Raw genomic sequence first — 19,498 nt, 5'->3', positions numbered from 1 at the left:
CCTGGGCGGGTTGTTAACCACAACCCCCTTAGTCGATATTAAGGGAAGCTGTGTGTTTAAAATATTATTGTGATGTCTGAAAGCCAGTTGGTGGCTTTTTTTTTGCATGTTCCAGAGTAGCCTGCTTTTTTTTTCCTTTTTTTTTTTTTTTTTTTTTTTTTGATGGTGGGGGGGGTGGTGGTATTTTTTATTTCAGTGGGGTTTTGTTGTTTATTTTTCATGATCGTTTCAAATCCCAGGGAAAAAAAATTATTATTAATAACAATAAAAACAAAAATTAGACCTTTGTCCCTCTACCTTAAACATCCTCCCTTGTAGCAACAAAAATAAGAAGTGTAGTTGGAAAGAAACAAAAAGTGAATTTATTTTATCTAAAAACCTCTGTAGCTCGACTGTAGGTTTATCACAGCTTTCCCTCTTTAATTGTATATGCAATAACAAGGTTTAACATACTGAGAAGAAGAAAAGAGCGGACACTATTATTAAAACAAAGTATTTATGTAATTATTTGATAACTCTTGTAAATACGTGGAATATGAATACTCGAAATTAAACTTTAATTTATTGACATTGTACATATATCTGTAAATATGACTGCAGCGGTCTTCTTTTTTTTTTTTTTTTTTTTCCTTCTGTTTTTATTTTTAGTCGTTTTCATTTCAAGCTGGTAATTCCTTTAAGCGTAGATCCCGATCCAGAGGAGAAATTCCCCTATTTGTGAGGGCTCAGTTTTTAAAGCAGAGCTCAGCCCAGGAAAACTTCGTCCTTTGGTCAAGGAGACGAATGCAAAGGCAAAGAAAGGAACCAAATTAATCAAAGACCTACCAAAAAAATTCAAAGAGAGAAAAAGACAAAGCAGTGTGCCATGGTAGCTTTTAATCCTCGATTTCTTCAGTGTTCAAAATGTCAACAACCACAAAATTATATATGCTTATACACGACAACAGGCTTCTCCAGTGGCTTGAGAGAAAAAAAAAAAAAAAAAAAAAAAAAAAGCGAAGATTCTAAGATTTTCTTTACTTTCTATTATTTTGCCCGTTTCCTCGGTGTGTCAGAAAACAACCCCGCGACGGAGTTTTACTACTGTGCTTATTGTTGTCTTTGTTTGAGTGAGTGCATATTTTCTTGGGTTGAAAGTCAGGTGCTCAGAGCTGGTTCAAAGAAAAAAAAAAATGAAGGTATATTTTGTGTTATATAAATGTTGAGAAGTTCTTGCTATTTTTTTTTCTGTAATTTTTCCCCCCTTTTAAAAGTCACTGAAGTTTCAATAAATTTTTATTGAAATGTCTTGGGCGTACTGTGAAATGCCTTCACCCCAACCCTCCCCGAAGTGCCCGGGAGGATGGAGGGGTTGAAAGATATATATCCCTCTTCTGCCTTTCTCCTCCACCCCCTTTCCCGTTCTCAATATTAAGATATTTCTCCTGGAAGGAGCTAGTACGAACCAGTTGGAATGGTGTCGTTTGAATTGTTGGGGGGGAAGGACGAGTTTTAAGCAAGCTGTTTAATGTACCTTTTCCGTCTTTATTCCTCTCGCTTTTAAAGTCGATCCAGAGGCTACTAAAGTCACCTCTTTTAATGGAACAATATTAAGTGGCGTTTGAAAAGTTAATGAGAAAGGCTCAGCTATGCTTTTATCTGTCATAAATTAATAACGCAAAAGTGAAGAATTGGAGAATAGATCGGTTAAATTTTAATGCAGAGCCCTCCTTCAAAGTTTCCAGGTAAAGTGCTCAGGAGTTGATGCTGTGCCTGAGCTCGTTTTCCTCTCCTGTCCGGGCTGGGAATTTGGCTTTCCCAGTTAGTTATCGCCTGGAAATACATGGGGTTTTTAAAAATCTATTTCTCCCCCTTTTATTAGAATCGCCCCTTCTGGCCCTCAGGCTCGTGATATATCGAGACGAAGCTGGAAAAAAGCTGGAACGGGGACAGAGATCCAGGCTGGACCAGTGGCCTGGGAGGTCACTGAGAGGAGAGCTGAGGAGAGCTGGCAGCTCCTGCTGTACCTCTGCCAGTCCATGAGCACATCCTTTAGCAGAACATATATATTTCTTGTTAATGAGATTTTTTTTTCCCCCATCCCTTCAACAGTTAGTGGCCCGTATATTGAAAAGCGATTCATCCTCCGCCAGTAATAAATATTATAAGGATGTACTTCCAGCCTGTATCCTGTTTTATGCTCTGCCTGCCCCTCGGCCCGCGGCCCCCGGTTCCTGCGCCGGCGAGATAAAGGCAGATCCAGAGGGTGAAAGTGGCGATGAAGTTGTGGGGTTTTTTTATTCCCTCGATTTTTTAATTTAAAAATCCCCTCACGAACATCAAACTGTTCCCCTTCGTGGGGGAACGGGACCCTTCCCATTTCAACTTAGGGATGGAGGTTTTGTTTAAATTCGCGCTGCTTGAGCGGGAGAAAGCTTTGGGCTGAGCAGGAGTTTTTCTCTCCCTCTTTTGCCACCTTCGGATGGCCCAAGGTGACGGCTGCTGGAAATGTCACTTGAGCTGATGCTCCCCTGAGCTGGCCTGGGCGAGGAGGGGCTTTTAGGGATAGAGGTGGCGGCGGGTCTGGCAAAAGAAAAAAAAAAATAAAAAACAAACCCACGAGAAGAAAGAGGCAGCGGCTGTGCAGCCCGGCCGAAGGCTGCAGCCCCACAAGCCGCTTTCCACACGGATTCTCCACGCGGGTGGGAGCTGAAGCTGCTCCGGGAGAGGGAATTCGGTCCCGAGGGGAGCAGCTGGGCGGGACGGAGCCCTGGCAGCCCCCGCGGGAGGGACAGGCATCCCTGCCATGGGGAGCAGCTCTCCCCTCTGCGCTGCTCCGGCCTCAGCGGCAGCGCGAAAACACTAGACCATGACAGACCCCAGGTCCCCTCGCTCCCGTCTCTTTGGCTTCAGGAATCACTCGGGAATTTTTATTTTTTTCTCTCAGCTGCTGGTCCCTCAAATGGCTCTTAGAGAAGGAGAGCCGCTATGATCTGTATATGAGTGGGGAAAATTTCCTCCTTGGCAAGGAATTCACTGCTGATGGTCAAGAGGAAAGCAACAGATACTCATCCCCAGACCCCCCTTGCCTATCTCGCTTTTGTGCGGCCCAGGAGTCCAGTAGCCGCCCCGCAAGCCAAGCAGACACCAGCAGCCCCGGGGCGCCGCAACCCCCGAGCTCACCATTTATTCTTTTTGAGGTTGAGGGTGCAGCCTGATTGCTTTAAACCCCCCTTTTCCACGGGCCTAATGCTGACCTCCCCCTCGCCATGCCCTTGCAAGAAATCCGTGTACCGCAGGTGTAACTCTGACTTGCAAATGGCTTTATCTCTTGTGTATCTTATTTGTATATAGTAACGTTAATGAGTAACTCTTGTGGCGCTTGTGGAAGGAGGTAAACAGCGAGCAATCTCTGTGGATTATCCTGTCTATTACTCACCTGGCGCCTGTCTTGATATCCTCAATGGTTTTATGGCTGATACAGGCGACCCGGCGCTGGGTGGGGGTGGCCGGCGGCGGGGGGGCTCCGGCGAGGCGCCGGCGCCACCTCTCGGGCAGCCCGGGCAGCGCCCCGAGCCCCCCGGAGGGACCCGCGGCCCGCGGGAGGGGGCACGGAGCGCAGCGAGGGGAGCTCGGGGCGCGCTGGGCTGAGCCACATCCCGCACCCCCCGGCCCGACCCCCGGCCCGGCTCTGCTCGGAGCCGAGCCGCGCTTTACCCACGGCAGCTTTACCCCGAGTCCAAAGTCTCTGGGAAAGCGGGGCTGCGGTCCCGCCGGCACGGAGCTTCCCCGAGCGCGGAACGCTCCCCGGAGCCGCAGCGCCCCGGGGGCAGCGCGACACCGACACCCCGGCGGGCCGGGCACCCGCCGCCGCCGGCGCGCTCGGCCCACGCTCCGCTATTAGTTAATTATTGATTGATTACAAGTGAAAATTTATGACCCTCTTTCTCTCTCTTTACCCCCCACCCCCCGCAGCCTCCCGGCCCCTCGCACGCATACACGCTCTGCAAACACTCCGGGGGAGGCGGGAGGCGTGTTGTTGTTTTTGGCCTTGACAGCTTCCAGGAATATGAAATATTTAAGCCCTTCGATCTCCCGTACCCTGGACGTCTTTTTTTTTTTTTTTTTTTTTTTTGTTTTTTTGTTTTTCCTCTCTCATTTTTTCTGGGGTTTAGTTGTTGTTGGTTTTTTTTTCCCCCTTTCATGTCCCGGCTCGGAGGCTCCCGCGGCGGCCGAGCCCCCACCCCGCACACAGCCGGCGTGCGGGCTCGGAGCACGCCAGGCCTCGCAGATCAAAGGGACCTCTCCGGCCTCTGCACAAGGGAAGAAAAAAAAAAAAATAAAAGAAAAGAAAAAAGAAAGGTTGATTTCTTAAACGATTGTTCGTAAAAGTCTTGGAAGCAGGGACCATCCCGCCTCCTCCCTCGCCTCGGGCTGCAGGATTGCACCGGGGAACGATTTTGGCAGAAAGAGGGTTTGGGAGAAGGGAAGAGAAAAGGGGGGAAATTAAAAATATAGAGGAGTTGCTTGAAATTTAGCAGCCGTGTGTGTGCAGGAGCTGCCCCGGTGGGCAGCGGGGTCGGGGCCACTCTCGGACGTGCGCTTCCCAAAACGGGGCGAGCTCCGAGCCCCTGGGTGTGCCCGTGGGAGTGCGGGGGGCACTCCCCCAATTCCTGCCCCGGGGCTCGGGGCGCTGCCGGGGGCACGGGAGCGCGCTGCTCCACGCTGCCCTGGCCAGGGCTGAGGGGCGGACGGACGGACAGAGGGATGGCTGGACGGACGGAGCGCTTGTTTGCTGTCTCGGGAGGATTAATGGGCCGATGTGGCGATTGCCTCGAGGCGCTGGCGCTTGGCAGCGTGCGGGGACCGCCCCGCTGCCCCCCCGGTCCCTGTCACCCGGGCCGGGAGCGACAGCCGGCCGGGCGGATCCGCGCTGGAGGCGCCGGGACGGCGGGGCTGGAATCTTCTGAAACCTCCCTCCTTCGGCACCTCCAGCCGCGCCTCGCTGAGAAACACCCGTCCACGGGGGCAACCCCGAGCCCTCATCCTCTTCCCCACGGAACAAGAACGTCCCGGGGGAGGGAAGAACCCCCCTGCAGGACATTCCAGCCCGGGGGTCTGGGGGTTCGCACCGCGGTCCCACCGACCTCACCCGCAGCCCGCCCCGCCGCGCAACCCTTTGCACCTGAAGTTTTTGGTTGCGGGTGGGGAGAAAAAACCAGCGGTTCCCAGGGAGGCAGCCCCGAGGGGCGATGCCTTGCGGGTTTTCTTGTTGGCATCTTTGTTTTGGTGTTTTGATTTTATTTTTTTTTTTTTCTAGCCAACCCCAAACTTCCCACGTGCTTCTCCCCAAACCCCGCATTATTAGGGAATAATTAAGGCGTGTAAAAACACGGCGAGGCGAAGCCCTTGAGCTGGAAGTGGCCGTCCAAGGCGCAGTTTGAGCTCCTGGCCCCTTCCTCTCGCCCGACGCGGGGGCTGCTGCGGGCAGGGTGAGCCCCGAGGCCGGGCCGGGGCTCCGCAGCTTCTGCGGGGCTCTGGAGCTGCGGTTTCCTCATCTGCCACAGCTCCTTCGTGGAAGCTCAACCCGCAGCCGTCTCCAGACACCACCTTTGGGCTTTCCCTTCTCTAATCCATCTTTTCCCCTTCCTTGCTTTGGTTTTTTGCTTTTTATGATTTCATTATTCCAGAATAAATACTTAATCATTATTATATTTCTAAACGCTCTCAACCGAAACAGAGTTCGACCTTCAGCGCAGGTAACCACGGCCACAATTCCTGCTGAATTTCACCTTGGTCTCACCAAACTAAGCTTTCCTTCACTCTCCCACATAAAAGCCTTCCCAGAGAAGGCACTGAAATTAAAACCAAACCAGCACCGAGCGAGTTGGGCTGTGCGGAGCCGACCCGACCGCACGGACACCCCGACCCCCTCCCCTCCCGGGGCAGCCCCTCTCTGCCTCCGGCTTCTCTCCGTTCCGAGGTCCTTTCAAGCTTTATTTCCTTTCAAGCCGCCCGAGCGCCACTCACAAAATAAAATTATCGAGGAAATAAGCTCGAAAGAAAAAGCCATTGGTGCTTTTCCTCCCCTGGACCTGCTCCTTCCAGTGAAGGTACGGGCGGAGTGGCCGAGGATGGAGACGCGGGGTCCGGCTTGGAGCATCCCTGGGCTGGACAGCCGGGTCGGTAAAGCAAGGAGGTGTTCGTGGGGCAGGAGGAGGCGGCAGGGAGGGAGCTGGAGGGATTTCTCCCAGCTTTCGTGGAGTCCCGTTTTAGGTGCCTCTGCCGCCAAGGGGTCCCCGTCACCGCGCTCCCCGACCGCGCTCCCTTGGGAATGTGGCACCGCGATCTTCGCCAGGATTCTGTCCCTTCTGCCGTGAAACTGCTTCCAGACGCTCTCGCGTTTATTTTCCATAGGCTTCTTCAAAATGTATTTTTCCAGCTCTCCCTCGCTGTCCATTCGTGGCCTTCCCCGTGGATTTTCGACGGGCGCTTTTTTACTCCTCAACTCTCCCGAGTCCTTTTTTCAGCCGGTTTTCATTTCTCCGCTCTCCAGTCTAAAAAGCAAGCAGAAAAATCCCCTCAAACCTAAATACAATTATAAACCAGGTCAGGAGGCTCGCCCGCTCCCCATGCTGGAACGGGCGGGGGTAGGGGCTACCCCTAGGAAAAGTGAAAAGCTCGTTTTAATGGGCGGTCATTGCTAAATCTCACCTTAGGGCCAAAACGACTCGCGACCCATTGCCCTCCTTACGATGTATTTATTTGTCTCAGTGGCACCAGCCGTCAGTCATTAGTGGGGGGGTGAAGCCGAGAGCCGCCCCACGCTGGTGGCGGTGGTCTTGTGGCTTTTTTGGTTTGTTTTACATATGATTTCTCAACAGGAACCCTTCCAGAAGAGGAGGAATAACCTGTCCCGGGAGAGCCTCTTGCCGAAGCACGGGGCGAACACGCGTGGGAGCGCAGCGAGCGATGACCTCTCTGAAAATGGTTTTGGTCCGGCAAGCGGGGTTTGGTTCGCACGCCCAAGGGCTCGCTCCCAGGAAAAGCGGCGCTCGGGCCAGCAGGGACATTATTTAATGGATAACAACGTTTTCCAACAGAAACAGTAACGGAGGGGCAAACCAACGCAGAACCCGAGCTGAGCAGAAGCCGGGCGAACCGGGCGAGGGTGGCAGGCACCGGGACCGTGAGTGCAGCCGGGCAGCAGCTCCGGACACCCGTCCGGCCGTGCCCGCCCGCGGGTCCGTGATTACGGCCGCGCCTGGAGCTCCAGAGCCGCTCCGGAGCTGGATGTCACTTTATGTACAGCTTTCTTCGCACATGGTATTCAGAAAGCGCTAAGAAGTTTCATACACATTTCAAATATTTATGTAGCTCAAATACATGAGTGTGAGCGTGTGTGTGTCGTTATATAAAGTTGATACAAAGAAATGTGGCTGTGAGCGCATTTTTTTTTTACACTGCACACAAGACGTGTGCGGTGCGACCTGTTCCCGCTGCCCGCACACATCCCCTCCGGCCCCGGCTTTGCCAGGTTCAGTTCCGCCTGGCCGAGCACAGCCCGGCTGGGATCGGGGGCTCTAACTGCTGGATTTAGGATCTCTGGCTGGATTAGTTTAGCGATACTTTCGCTATACGTGTTCTGGGTAAATTAATCTCTGCTAACAGCAGTTCGCTGAGCAGTCCCAGGCTTCCCCGCCATTCCCGGGACAGCTTTGGGGTCCCTCACCATCATCCTTCATGGAGAGGGAGCCGTGTGTGAGTGTCCCGGGCACTTGTGTTCACACCGCTTTCACAGGCATCTCTGGTTTGCTCCCTCTGCCAGATATTTAACCAGGGATAGGGACGGGAGAGAAACCACGCATTTCATGCTCCCTTTTCCCCCAGCTCGCCATCCCTTCGCTCCAAACTTCTGTTGTCAGGAGGTTGGACCGACGGTGGGGGAGTGCTTGGCTTGGCTGGCTCCGGGCAGGGAGGGAGAAGAGAGGGATGGATGGATGGATGGATGGACGGACGGACGGACGGACGGACGGACGGACGGACGGACGGACGGATGGATGGATGGATGGATGGATGGATGGATGGATGGATGGATGGATGGATGGATGGGCTGGGGACGAGATCGGGATGGAGAGGGGAGAAGCTCCATCCTCGTGCCGCAGTTCATTTCGTCCTGAAATCGGGAAATGACGGAATTAGGGACTGATGAAACCACGGCAGCGGGCAGGACCGGGATGCCCGGTGCCAGCAGCCGCAGGAGGAGCACGGGGGGCTCCTTGCTGCTGGCGGCGTTCCTCGCCGCCGCTCCCGGGCCGTTCCTGGCCGGGGCCGGCTCTCCCGGGCCGCGGTCGCCTCAGCCGCTCCTGGAGTGCCACCTGGTGGAGCAGCCCGGCAGCACGGGCGGGGCGCGGCGCGGGGTCCCGCAGCCCCCGGGCGGGCAGCGCCGGCGGGACAGCAGCGAGGGGTGCCCCGGGCATCCCCAAGAGCCCGGGCAGCAGGAATGAGGAGGACAGCAGCACCCAAAGGAAAAGATCTGAACTGAAAGTGTTTCTTCTTCATAGCCAGAGAAGGAAGAGGCGCTGCTGGAAATCCTGTGAGCCCCCTCCCTCTGTTCCCCTATTATCGGGGAGGGGATGAGTGCAAAGCTGCCTCCAGCAGTGACAGGATGGCTCCTGGGCATTTGCACACACTCCAAATGAGAACCCTCGTGCTGAGGATTCGGAGGGAAGCAGCTTTGGGCCTGGCATTTTTGCAGGAAACCTCCCAGAGCGTTCCAGGTGTGTGTGTAGCTGCACTTTGAGAGCAGGAGGGGTTTTACAAACTGAACTGTGACCCTCCTGGCCGTGCACGGGCTGGTTTGGGTGGCAGAGGCCTCCTTGCTTTGTCTCCTCGGTTTCTGATGCCTCCCTCACATACCCACATCTACTGAACTATTTTTCTTGTATAGTTTTGTCTTTGCTCACTCCTGATCACTCACAGACCACTCCCAATGTGAGCAAACACAAAACCAATATTTTTATGCTTTGTTTCGTAGTTTCATTCATACTCCTCCAACTTGCCTTACACTTTTTACTCTGTTTACACAGTTTTTCTTATTATATCCTTTTTATAGCTCTGATTTCTGCCTCCTGCCTCATTACAAAACCATTCTGCACCAGCAGCTGTCATTTCATACAAAACACTTCACTCTGGGCCACAGATTAACTGGCTTTGGTGAAACTGAGGGGACCAAAATGTGAGAACAAGGATGTAAAAGCAGGAAGACATGCATCAAACTTCAGGGTAAACAATGGGAATTATATTGATTGCCTTTTAATGTGCAGTGGGTGCACAATGGGGAAGAAAACCTTCCCAGAGGGGAAAAAAAATAAGACACTCACTCTACCTTAGAAGCTTGGAGCAGAAAGTGAAACTTTGGATTAACTCAGAAGGGACTTTATCCCAGGGCTTCTGTGGGGAAGTGGCTTTCCAGGTCTAGCAGAGCTTCCAAATGAAGTGCTGCCCTACTTTCTGGCTGTGTCTGAAGAGAGATGAGGAATGCCCATTGTCTGTGCCCAGGCTGGTGCCTGCTCTCATTAAGGCTCTGAATTGTGTGTGTGCATGTGGCGTCAGAGCTGTTTGCAGGGCAGGGACAGGCTGGGCTTTTCTGGGAGATAATTCTCGGGTTCCAGCAGGCTCAGAAATTTCTTCAGGAGTTTCAAACTCTTGGAGGCTCAGTGTTTGCAGGAGTGGTGACACAAGAAGATGGTGGCAGGTGGGATGGATGGTGATCCTGCACCACAAATGTTTAATGAAGCTGTGTGAGCAGAGCTCTGGGGAATCCACCCCTGCAAGGGCAGAGCCTTCACTGGGAGCAGCAGGGCTCGTCTGAGGTGTAGCCAAGTAACCCCACTCTGCTCCTTGGGTGTCAGCTTCTGATCTGAACTGACAGGGGTTAGGAGACCTGGAAAATGGCCTTGCCTGCTTCCCTTAATGAGTTACCTCAAGTTCAAATCCCTTCATATGCAGCGAGGATGGTGTAACAAGAAAAAGTGTCAGGGAACATGAAGGCACAGCTGTTCTTTCCACTTGGGTAGCTGCAATTGGTTTGAATAATGGATATTCTGTTCAACTCCTTCGAGGGGAACTTGGAGTCTCCAGCTCCTCACTAAGAGGAGACACGCTGATTTATCATTTATTTATTGGATTATAACCCTGTTTTACGGGTAATCAATCGCTGCTTTTTCGGCTTCCTCTTAAATCACATCAGCCTGGTGCAATCAGGGGGTGAGGCCACTCCAAGCACACAGAGCTACCATTGGAGCAAATATTTCCAACAGATCTGGAGATGTTAATCTGGGCATTTGATGGGGGAAATACCAGGCAGGGGCTGGTATTGGGCTGGTATTGACTGTGTCCTCTGGGGCTGGTGAGCACCCTGGTGGCCCTGAGGACACACCGGTGGAAGGTGTTTTTTTCTGAGCTGCTTTGCAGTTTGGAGACCCTGGTGTTTGCACTGACCTAAGCTGTGACAGAAATAACACCCATTTGGGGGTAAATCCTATTTACCACAGAAAAATGGTGGTAAACCATAGAGGGAGAGGGCACAGTCTGTAAACTCAGACAAGAGCTTTGAATATTGCCATGTATTTATTTGCAAATCACTTGTACATCCCCCCAGATGCCTCCCCACCTTTGAGTGGGACCCAGCACATCTCTGGTGAGAGCTTCACACAAATTTTAGTGCCAGGACCCCTCACAGCAGTGTGGACACCTCTGTGAGGGCACTCACTGCCTGCCTGGAGTGGTGCTTCACCTCCTCCTGTGCCCAGGTACAAGTGATGCCCATCAGGATTAATGAGAACTAGCCATGGCCTATAGAGAGATAATAAAGGAGAAAGAGGGCATTGAGTTTTTGTAGGACTGATTCAGGCCAGGGAAGGATTGTTCCTCAAAGCTGTGGTGTGGAGGGAGCTGTGAGAGGCTGTTTGGAAAAGAACTATGATGGGGAGCTCTGGAATTCTTCTGAAAGCAGGAAACTGTGTGAGAAGTGAGGGGGACGTGGTGTAGGATGGAATGGAAATGGTTGCTGTGTGATTTCCTGGCTCCCCTCAAGAGCTGGGGGGGTTGTTTCCCTGGAGGGAGTTTTGCTGTGTTAGATGTGCCTTCCCTGTGACTCAAAAGGGCTCCAGGGTCTTGGAACTTCTGGTTTCTGCTTCTTTGGGGACCGGTGGGATGAGCAGAGACAGAAGCAATGTGATTTACATGCTGAAGGGTGGGGGAGAAAGCAGCTGCTCTGTGCAAATCTGAAATCTGAGTGTGTGAAAATGTGGGAAGGGCTCCCAGAGGTTCCCTGTGGTGCTGTTCCTCCCCCCTGCTCCTTCAGCTGATGCTGGGCCTCTGCCTCCATCCATGGCTGCAGCTTCCAGCCAGGCAAAGCATTCAGTCTCAGGGGTCTGAGGTTTGCCACGCAGCCTGTGCAGGTATTGAGCTGCTTTTACTCTTTGCTCAGACTCTTCCAGACTCACCCTTGCTTGTCTGTGGGATTCAAGCCAGATCTAAGCAAGCCCAGCCTGGTTTTGGGTCCCCAGGTGCCACTGTGTCCCCACGGAGAGCTTGTAGCCAATCTGGCCCTGTAGGGAAATGGTTTGGGTTGTGCGTGGTGTCCTGTCCTATCAGTCTCTCTTTGATTTTTGGAGTTCCTTGGCTGGAGAACAAAGGAGACATCCTGGGTTTGGGGAGGATGTTGAAACTCGGGGATGAGCGTGGCAAAGATTCTGCTCTGGAATCAGGAGTGTAGCTGGAAGGGAAGGAACTTGACAAACGAGTGAAATGCTGCCTCTGGCTGGCCTGGCAGCCTTTTATCATCCTGCCTTCACCTGCCAGCCTGGCTGGGCCCTTCAACACCTGCTTTCTTATGTGAGAAGTCCCCAAACTCCCCACTGTGGTTTTCCTTTTTAAGGACCTCAGTCAGGTACAGCATCAATGTGTAATTTTCCACTCTTGGCAAGGCACACCCCAGCAAATCTGGGACAGCCATCTGATGATAATGATGTCCCTTGGGGCTCTGGCTGCTGCAGGGGAGACACAGGCAGGAGCCAGCACCAGGAGTAGGGTGAGAGCTGTGATGGCAGCTTCTGGTCCTGGTCAGTCTGAAATGGAGCAGAAATAAATGCAGGTTTTTAGAAACTATCCCCAGGAAGTGTGGTCTTTGGCCTTAAAACAACCTGTTAGCCCTCTAAAGGTTTAATGTAGGGAAAAAAATGTTGGAAGGGTGGGATGCCACTTCAACCTTCAAAGCTGCAGATAATTCTTGTGCCTGTTGTCACAAGAATGTGCTCATCTTTGCCACAAGACAATACCAGTTATTTGATCATGGAGGAAATATTGATTTCCCAGGAAAATTATTGTACTGGATTAACTTTTCATTTTCTAACAATTGAGATGTTATACATAGGAGTGAACACCACAACATTTTAGGCTGTTATGTTCCCCATAGCTTACAACTTCCATAAAGTCTAGAAACTTAATAATACTTATATATAGATATATAATATCTAGGAGCTTATTCTCCTTGCAGAAGGCCATGAGGAAGGAGCTGCACCACTGTTGCAAATCCACTGTATAAATGCTGCCCTCCCTATTTACTGCCCTATCAGTCCTGGGTGCTGAGGTGGGTGCTCATTGTGGTCATGTCTTACTGAAGAACCACTTAGAGGTAAATAGACACAAAAAAAGACTCAAGAAGTGCCTCTGTCTGGGCACTGAGGGAGCAGAACAAGGGCAGGGGAGTCAGGACACAGCCTGGCTGGTTTTGGGTTCTTGGTCTCCTCTGCTCTGGTTGTGTCCAGAAAAATGGTGTTTCCTTGGTAAATTCTGCAAATAAGAGTTTTCTAATCCCTGTTGCCATCTCTTCCTGCAGATGATGGGCAGGCCTGGAGTCTCTTGTGGCATCTTTGTGTGCAGGAGTAGGGTTTCCCTTATCCTCCTGATCCCTGTGCCACACTGGTGACACATCAGTGAGGGCTGTGTGGAAGGAAATAATTTAAATTTCACTGATCTGATACTGGTGCAGCCTTGTCTAGATCAGGGAATGCTTTTCTAGGCTTGGGTGGGATTTGTAGGAAGCACTTGTTGAATTTAAATCTCTTAAAGCAGAAGGTCTGGAGTTTGTTTTTTTTTTTTTTTTTTTTCAGGGCGTAGTGCATGGTAACAGCTACATGCACCTTATGTCAAATATAATTTGGAAAAATTCTGGGTATAGAGACATGGGTGTTTAGGTCCTTAACTTTAATGGGGATAAAACCCCAACCCTTATAGTTAGTCGTGATTATTGTGACTTGGCTGTGAGGCTTTGAGGCATGGATGGTAGACTCAGGATTAACCACCCTGCTGCCATTGTTTAAGCACTTTTTTGGATTGAAACGTTCCACGGTCATGGGGATTTTAAAGAGAGAGGGAAACAGGCTGGTGGTGTGTCAGAGGAAGGGTGAGGGGGTGCCTGCGCTGGAGGTGCTGCTTGTGCAGGACTCGGCTCAGGCTCTCAGCCCGGTTTGCACAAAGCCAGGCGAAGGAGCGGGTGTTTCAGGAGCAGGTGTTTGTTTCAGGAGCGGGTGTTTCAGGAGCCGGTGTTCCAGGGGCGGGTGTTCCAGGAGCGGGTGTTTGTTCCAGGAGCGGGTGTTTAAGGAGCGGGTGTTTGTTTCAGGAGCGAGTGTTCCAGGAGCGGGTGTTCCAGGGGCGGGTGTTTGTTCCAGGAGCGGGTGTTTAAGGAGCGGGTGTTTGTTTCAGGAGCGGGTGTTCCAGGAGCGGGTGTTTAAGGAGCGGGTGTTTGTTTCAGGAGTGGGTGTTTCAGGAGCGGGTGTTCCAGGGGCGGGTGTTCCAGGGGCGGGTGTTCCAGGAGCGGGTGTTTGTTCCAGGAGCGGGTGTTCCAGGGGCGGGTGTTCCAGGAGCGGGTGTTTGTTCCAGGAGCGGGTGTTTGTTCCAGGAGCGGGTGTTTCAGGAGCGGGTGTTCCAGGAGCGGGTTTGTTTCAGGAGCGGGTGTTCCAGGAGCGGGTGTTCCAGGAGCGGGTGTTTGTTTCAGGAACGGGTGTTCCAGGGGCGGGTGTTTGTTCCAGGAGCGGGTGTTTGAGGGGCGGGTGTTCCAGGAGCCGGTGTTCCAGGAGCGGTATGAAAATGTGCCGCTAGATGGCCCCAGGAAGAAGCGCAGGGCCGAGGGCAGCCTGCAGCGCACACCGGGCCCGCCGCAGGGCGGGCACAGCCCGGGGCAGCGCCGCGGGCAGGAGCGGGGCAGGAGCGGGGCAGCGCCGGGGCTCCCGCACCGCCCCAACTCCCGCAGCACCTTCTGCTGCCTCTGCTGCCGTGCGAGCGTGCTCCGGGCTGCCCACAGCTCTGCGGCTCCTGGCACCGCGACTGCGGGCTCCCTGTCCCTGCTGCGGGCTCCCTGTCCCTGCTGCGGGCTTCCTTTCTCTGCTGCGGGCTCCCTGTCCCTGCTGCGGGCTCCCTGTCCCTGCTGCGGGCTCCCTGTCCCTGCCGTGGGCTCCCTGTCCCTGCTGCGGGCTCCCTGTCCTGGTGCTGTCCCCTCCAGGACTGGTGTGGGCTCTGTGTCCTAGTGCTGTGTCCCCAGGACTGATGTGGGCTCCCTGTCCCTGTGGGATGGCCCCAGGGACTGGTATGGTCTCCCTGTCCCGGTGCTGTGTCCTGTCTTGGCTCCTCTCCCTGAAATGGGTGACAGCGCAGCAGACCTGGCACATCCAGGTGTCCCCAACCTGTGTGTGTCTGAATGTCCTTATCAGGTTGGGGAATTAACCAGGTTTGTTAGAACCCCAGTAACTCACAAACATCACCTTCTATCTGCAACCAGCCTGGTAGCCATACCCAAAATCACACGTTGGGATAAGTGACAAAATCCCCCCTGTGATGAGCAAACCCCTGGGTTCTGCTGGTATGGATGGTGGGGCTTGGGTCTGCCTCGTATTTGGGATCAAGGTGCCTTTGTGAGGAAGACTTGACTTTAGAAGGGGACACAAAGGCCAGGCTGGATGGGGCTTGGAGCCACCTGGTGTCCTTGCCCATGGCAAAGGGGTTGGAGCTGGGAGGTCTTTGAGGTCCCTTCCAGCCCAAACCACCCTGCAGTTCCCAGTGTCTTGTTCTGGTCACTGTTGCTGCTTCAGCTGTAGGATCAGCTGTTTAGGTCTCCATGCCCAGAATTCCAGGTGCTCTGGCAGGCAAGGTGGTGGCTGTGCTCAGGGGAGCACGTTCAGCGTGCTGGGGCTCACATCACACCTGAGCCTGTGGGAAGCAGAAGGATGAGAGGCTGTGCATCGCTCCCCTCTGCTGTGCTGATGAGCTCCTGCGGAGGATTTAATGAATGGAGCTCCTCTGATGGAGGAGATAGGAAAAATTACTAACCTGGGGAGGTGAAAAGTAGCGCTGGGCTGTGTCACAGGCTGAGCCTGGCCTGTGGCCCTGCAGGAGGGACAGCTGTGTATGAGCCAGCCCAGCAGGGGAAGCACAGCCAGGGCCAGAGCTGGCTGGAGCTGCCACCAAGCCCCAGCTCAGTGGATGTGCTGGCCCAGCTGAGCTCTGGGGTGAGCTCTGGGAGGCTCTGCAGTGCTGCAGGCAGGAGTGAGCAGTGCCAGCAGGGCTGCAGGGCAGGCTGCCCCGGGCTGCCAGCCGGGGAAGTACCTGCTCTCCTGCAGACAGGGAAGCTGTGGCCCTCTTCCCTCTGATATGGAATTCTTGTGGGGCCCCAGGCCAGTGGCACTGCTTCTCCAAGCCAAGCTTTGCTCCTGAGGCAAACTGGGATGAGTCCAAGGGCTTGTCTGGTTTCCTTTCTAGGTTTCCTCCCTGTTTAGTGGGATTAATAACACCCAAGGGTGTCAGAGTTAATTACTCATCAGGCTTCAAGCTCTGAGAAAACCCTGTGCCATGCATTGTGTGAGTTTACAAGGTGCTGCTGCCTCCTGGCTTCCAGAGCAGTGGCTGAGGTCCCTGCTGTGACTTTGCTCTTTGAGGCACATGCTAAAGCCCCTCTGTCGTGACTGCTGATGTCAGCAAGGACTGATGGGCACAGGAGGGAATCAAAAGGTTCTTAGGAGCAGTTTGATTCAGGAATGGGTCAGACAGGAGGTGGCTCTTCCACAAGACCCCTTGATTTAAGGAGCAAACCAACCTTCAGCTGAAAACCTTGGGACAAGCTGGAGTTCTATGGCCAGGACAGAGCTCAGGTCTTTCAAGTGGGAAGTGCAGATTTCTCTCCCTGTTGTTGAACTGGCACAACTGAATTGACTCAGTTTGGACATTTTATCCAGATTGGAGCCACAGGACAAATATCCTTTTTTCTTCTTCTTCTTTTTCTTCTTTTTTTTTCCTTTTTTTCTTTTTTTTCTTTTTTGTCTTGATATAACCAGTATGAGCTGTAATAACACTGTTTAGAAAGTGTTCTTGTGTAGCCATGGATAAATCCAGTGCAGCACAGCTCACAAAGGGATTGACAAGGCTGGGACAAGGCCTCTGTAGTCAGAAGCTTTTTTTCCGAAAATCTTCATCTCACCTCACCCCATCCCTAAATATCAATTCAGAGCCATTTTTCCCCTCCCAGCCCCATTTCTAGAAAGCATCCTGTAGATATAGCTGTTCACTGAATAAATTCCTTCTGACAGGTAAACTGAAACCTGCTCTTGAGCCCTTTTGGGCTGGGGATTGAGCAAGGCTGGGATGTGCAGGATTTTGCTGCTTTCCTGTCAGGGAGGTTTAGTTCCAGCTGAAGCATGACAAGTACCTGCTGAGTCAATCTGTCTCTGCTGCTGTGTGCAATGGGAAGTGCAGTGCCCTGTCTGACACCTGCTGATGAGCTCAGCCAGGATTGTTTTACCTGTGGGAGGAGGAATTCCTGGAAGGGGAAATGCAGAAGGGAGCAGGAATGACTCCTGAGCCCTTGGAGTCAAGCTGAACCTGTTCTGTGGGCTGCAGGCCCTGCTGAGGCACTTGGATGGCTGCTCCTGTTGCTGGTTTTGTGGGAGCAGGGAGCTGAACCTACCAACACATCCCTGAGGATTTCATTCCCAGACTTGCTGGGTTCATTAAGTGGCAGCAGTGGAAGGTTTGGGTCCCTTGTGATCTAGGAATGATGGAGGATGTGTGCTAGGAATTCATCCAGCTGACTGCAGGTGCATCTTGAGGCTTTGGGTGTCTTGAATTTCAGGCCTTTTAGCAATGTGGGGAATTTGGGAGCATTCTGTGGTGTGTGTGATGGATGTAGGAGGGGGAAGTGGGTATTCAGTGGGCCCTTTGGGATGGAGGGTGGCTGTGCCTGGAGGAACCTGGGCTCCTGTTGCCTAAAATGGCTCCTTTTATTATTACAGACTGTGTCATTCCCACCCCACAGGACCAGCATGATGGCAGCTGTGCCCAAGTGTTTGCTGCCAAATGCACAGAGCCATAGAATTGTCTGGATTGGAAGGAGTCTTAAAGCTCATCCAGTGCCAGCCCTGCCATGGGACACTTTCAGTGTCCCAGGCTGCTCCAAGCCCCATCCCATGGCCTGGGACACTGCCAGGGATCCAGGGGCAGCCACAGCTATCCCCTGTGTCCTGGCATTCCATGCCCTTGTGAAAAGTCATGGGAACCCTTGGAAATTCCACAGCACGATGGGGAGGAAACTCTTGGGATGACAGAAAGAAATGAGAAGAAATGCTGCCAGACCCCTGTTCTGTGGCTGTTGGTGCCTTGTGCTGGATTCCTGCCTTGGCTCACCAGGGTGGCAGGTCTGGGGCAGGACAGGAAGGGCAGTATCACCTGGGGGATCCCACCTGTCCCTGTGTGGACTGCTCAGGGGGATGCATCCAACCTCTGAGTGCCCCAACTGCAGCCTGGGCTCAGGGCAGGGGGAAATGGCCCTGCCTGCCCCTTCTCCCTGCCATGGGTGCAGAGGGCTGCTCCATGAGCTGCCTGTAAATCAGAGTGCACCAGGAAGGCAATTTTCTGCAAGTGAAACTGCCCTCAGCAAGCCCTGGGGAGGGAGGAGAGCTCAGAGTGTCAAGGTGAGACGGAAGAGCACCAGAACGAGATTTAATTTCCTTCCCAATAATTTTCTCAAGCTGTATAAACTTTCCTTATTTAAAACAAATACTCCCTGAAAACACATTCTGTGTCAGTGGCCCTGTGAAAACACCCCCAGTCACAACCTGTGCTTGTCCCTTGCTTGCAGCCTCAGCCAAAAGCCAGCAGTTTTACATTTTGCTCTATTAACTCGAGCTGTAAATTTCCTTGTGCAAAGTCTCCCAGGCTGGGGAATGGATTTAAGTAAACAGGGTGTACAATAATAGACTTGTGTTAGGGCAGGTTTTTCAAGTGGCCTGTAACTTTTTGGAGCAAGTTGGTCTAAATCTTGCTCTGTTATGGTGGAGAGTGTGTGAGTTTGTCCAGAAGGTGGAGGAAGTCAGAGAAAAGGTCTGGCTGGCAAAAATCTCTAGATCCAGAGAATGCAGGTGAATATCTTACCTGGCCCATGGCAGAAGGGCTGAACTAAGGGATTTTTAAGGTCCCTTCCAACCCAAACCATTCTATGATCATATTATCCATTATAGTGTTTAGTTCAAGTCTTCCATTATTAACTTTTTTTCCTTACTGACAGCATCGATGAAATACAAGGAGACTGAGGGATTTTTTTCCTTTCTTTTGACCAACAAAATCCTGAATGCCCTCTCTAAAATCAGTTTTATTTGCTTTGATGACTAAAGGATTAATTCCTTCTCAGTTATCTTCTGAGAGGAAAAGACAAGAGTCCCTCCTGTAAGTGTGATGGAAGCCAACATTCTGTTTTAGGTTTGTGGGCATCCTTGCTCTGAGACCTCTGAAACTCTGCCTGCTTGGTGTACAGCTGTGCTGGATCCACTTCTGGCTCATTTTGCCAAGGAATCTGAAGGCATTTCTGGGGATGTTATGAGGTGTTCATGTTTCCTGCTGCTCCAGGAAATCTCCACTGTAAATGCAACCTACTTATCTCAGATTGTTGTTCAATCTCTGCTAAAACCAGGCTCAAGGTGAACATGATCTAGGAGGCTGCAGCTGAGGAAAGACTGATCCCATGTTGCAAAATAAGAACTTTTCCTGCCTGATACTTCTGTAGTAGATGATTTTATTTTCCCCCATGAACTTGCAGTTAAAATGCACATCTGGTCAGTGTCTTTGAGCAATCTTGTAAAGGGAACTTGATCATTAGATAAAGAGGAAAGGAACTTCTGGCTTACAGGCAGCCCTTTCCTGAAAATAAAAGGGAAGTTGTATGGAGTAATTTGGTATAAAAGCCCAGGAACTGGGGTTTCTTTGACTCCCCTGGGTTTGGGAATGTCTGGCTATCCAACCTTGCTCCAGCTGGCTCTGGTAAAACCACAGCAAAGTGGTTCTGACTTCTGCTGGGGAAAAAAACAAGAAAACATCTTCAAGCCCTTATCCAGAACTCAGTGAAAGCAATGGAAAACCTCTGAGTCTGGGGGATATTGGATCTCTTCCAAAGGGTGGAAAACAGTGGAGAAAG

At 52.2% G+C, this 19,498-nt stretch overlaps 1 long non-coding RNA gene across 1 annotated transcript; it reads right to left on the bottom strand.

The window, feature by feature from the left end:
• Positions 1-538: 538 nt before the first annotated feature.
• On the bottom strand, positions 539-3,916 carry LOC306810160. The gene is made up of 2 exons (XR_013776401.1): positions 3,419-3,916; positions 539-1,151 (listed from the first exon to the last, which is right to left on the bottom strand). It is a non-coding gene; the product is annotated as an uncharacterized lncRNA (long non-coding RNA).
• Positions 3,917-19,498: the final 15,582 nt, after the last annotated feature.

Source organism: Erithacus rubecula (genome assembly GCF_903797595.1).
Source record: "Erithacus rubecula genome assembly, chromosome: 19".
In the NCBI taxonomy this organism is placed as follows: Eukaryota; Metazoa; Chordata; class Aves; order Passeriformes; family Muscicapidae; genus Erithacus; species Erithacus rubecula.
Note: the sequence above shows the minus strand (reverse complement) of the source record. Positions and strands in the feature narration are given on the sequence as shown.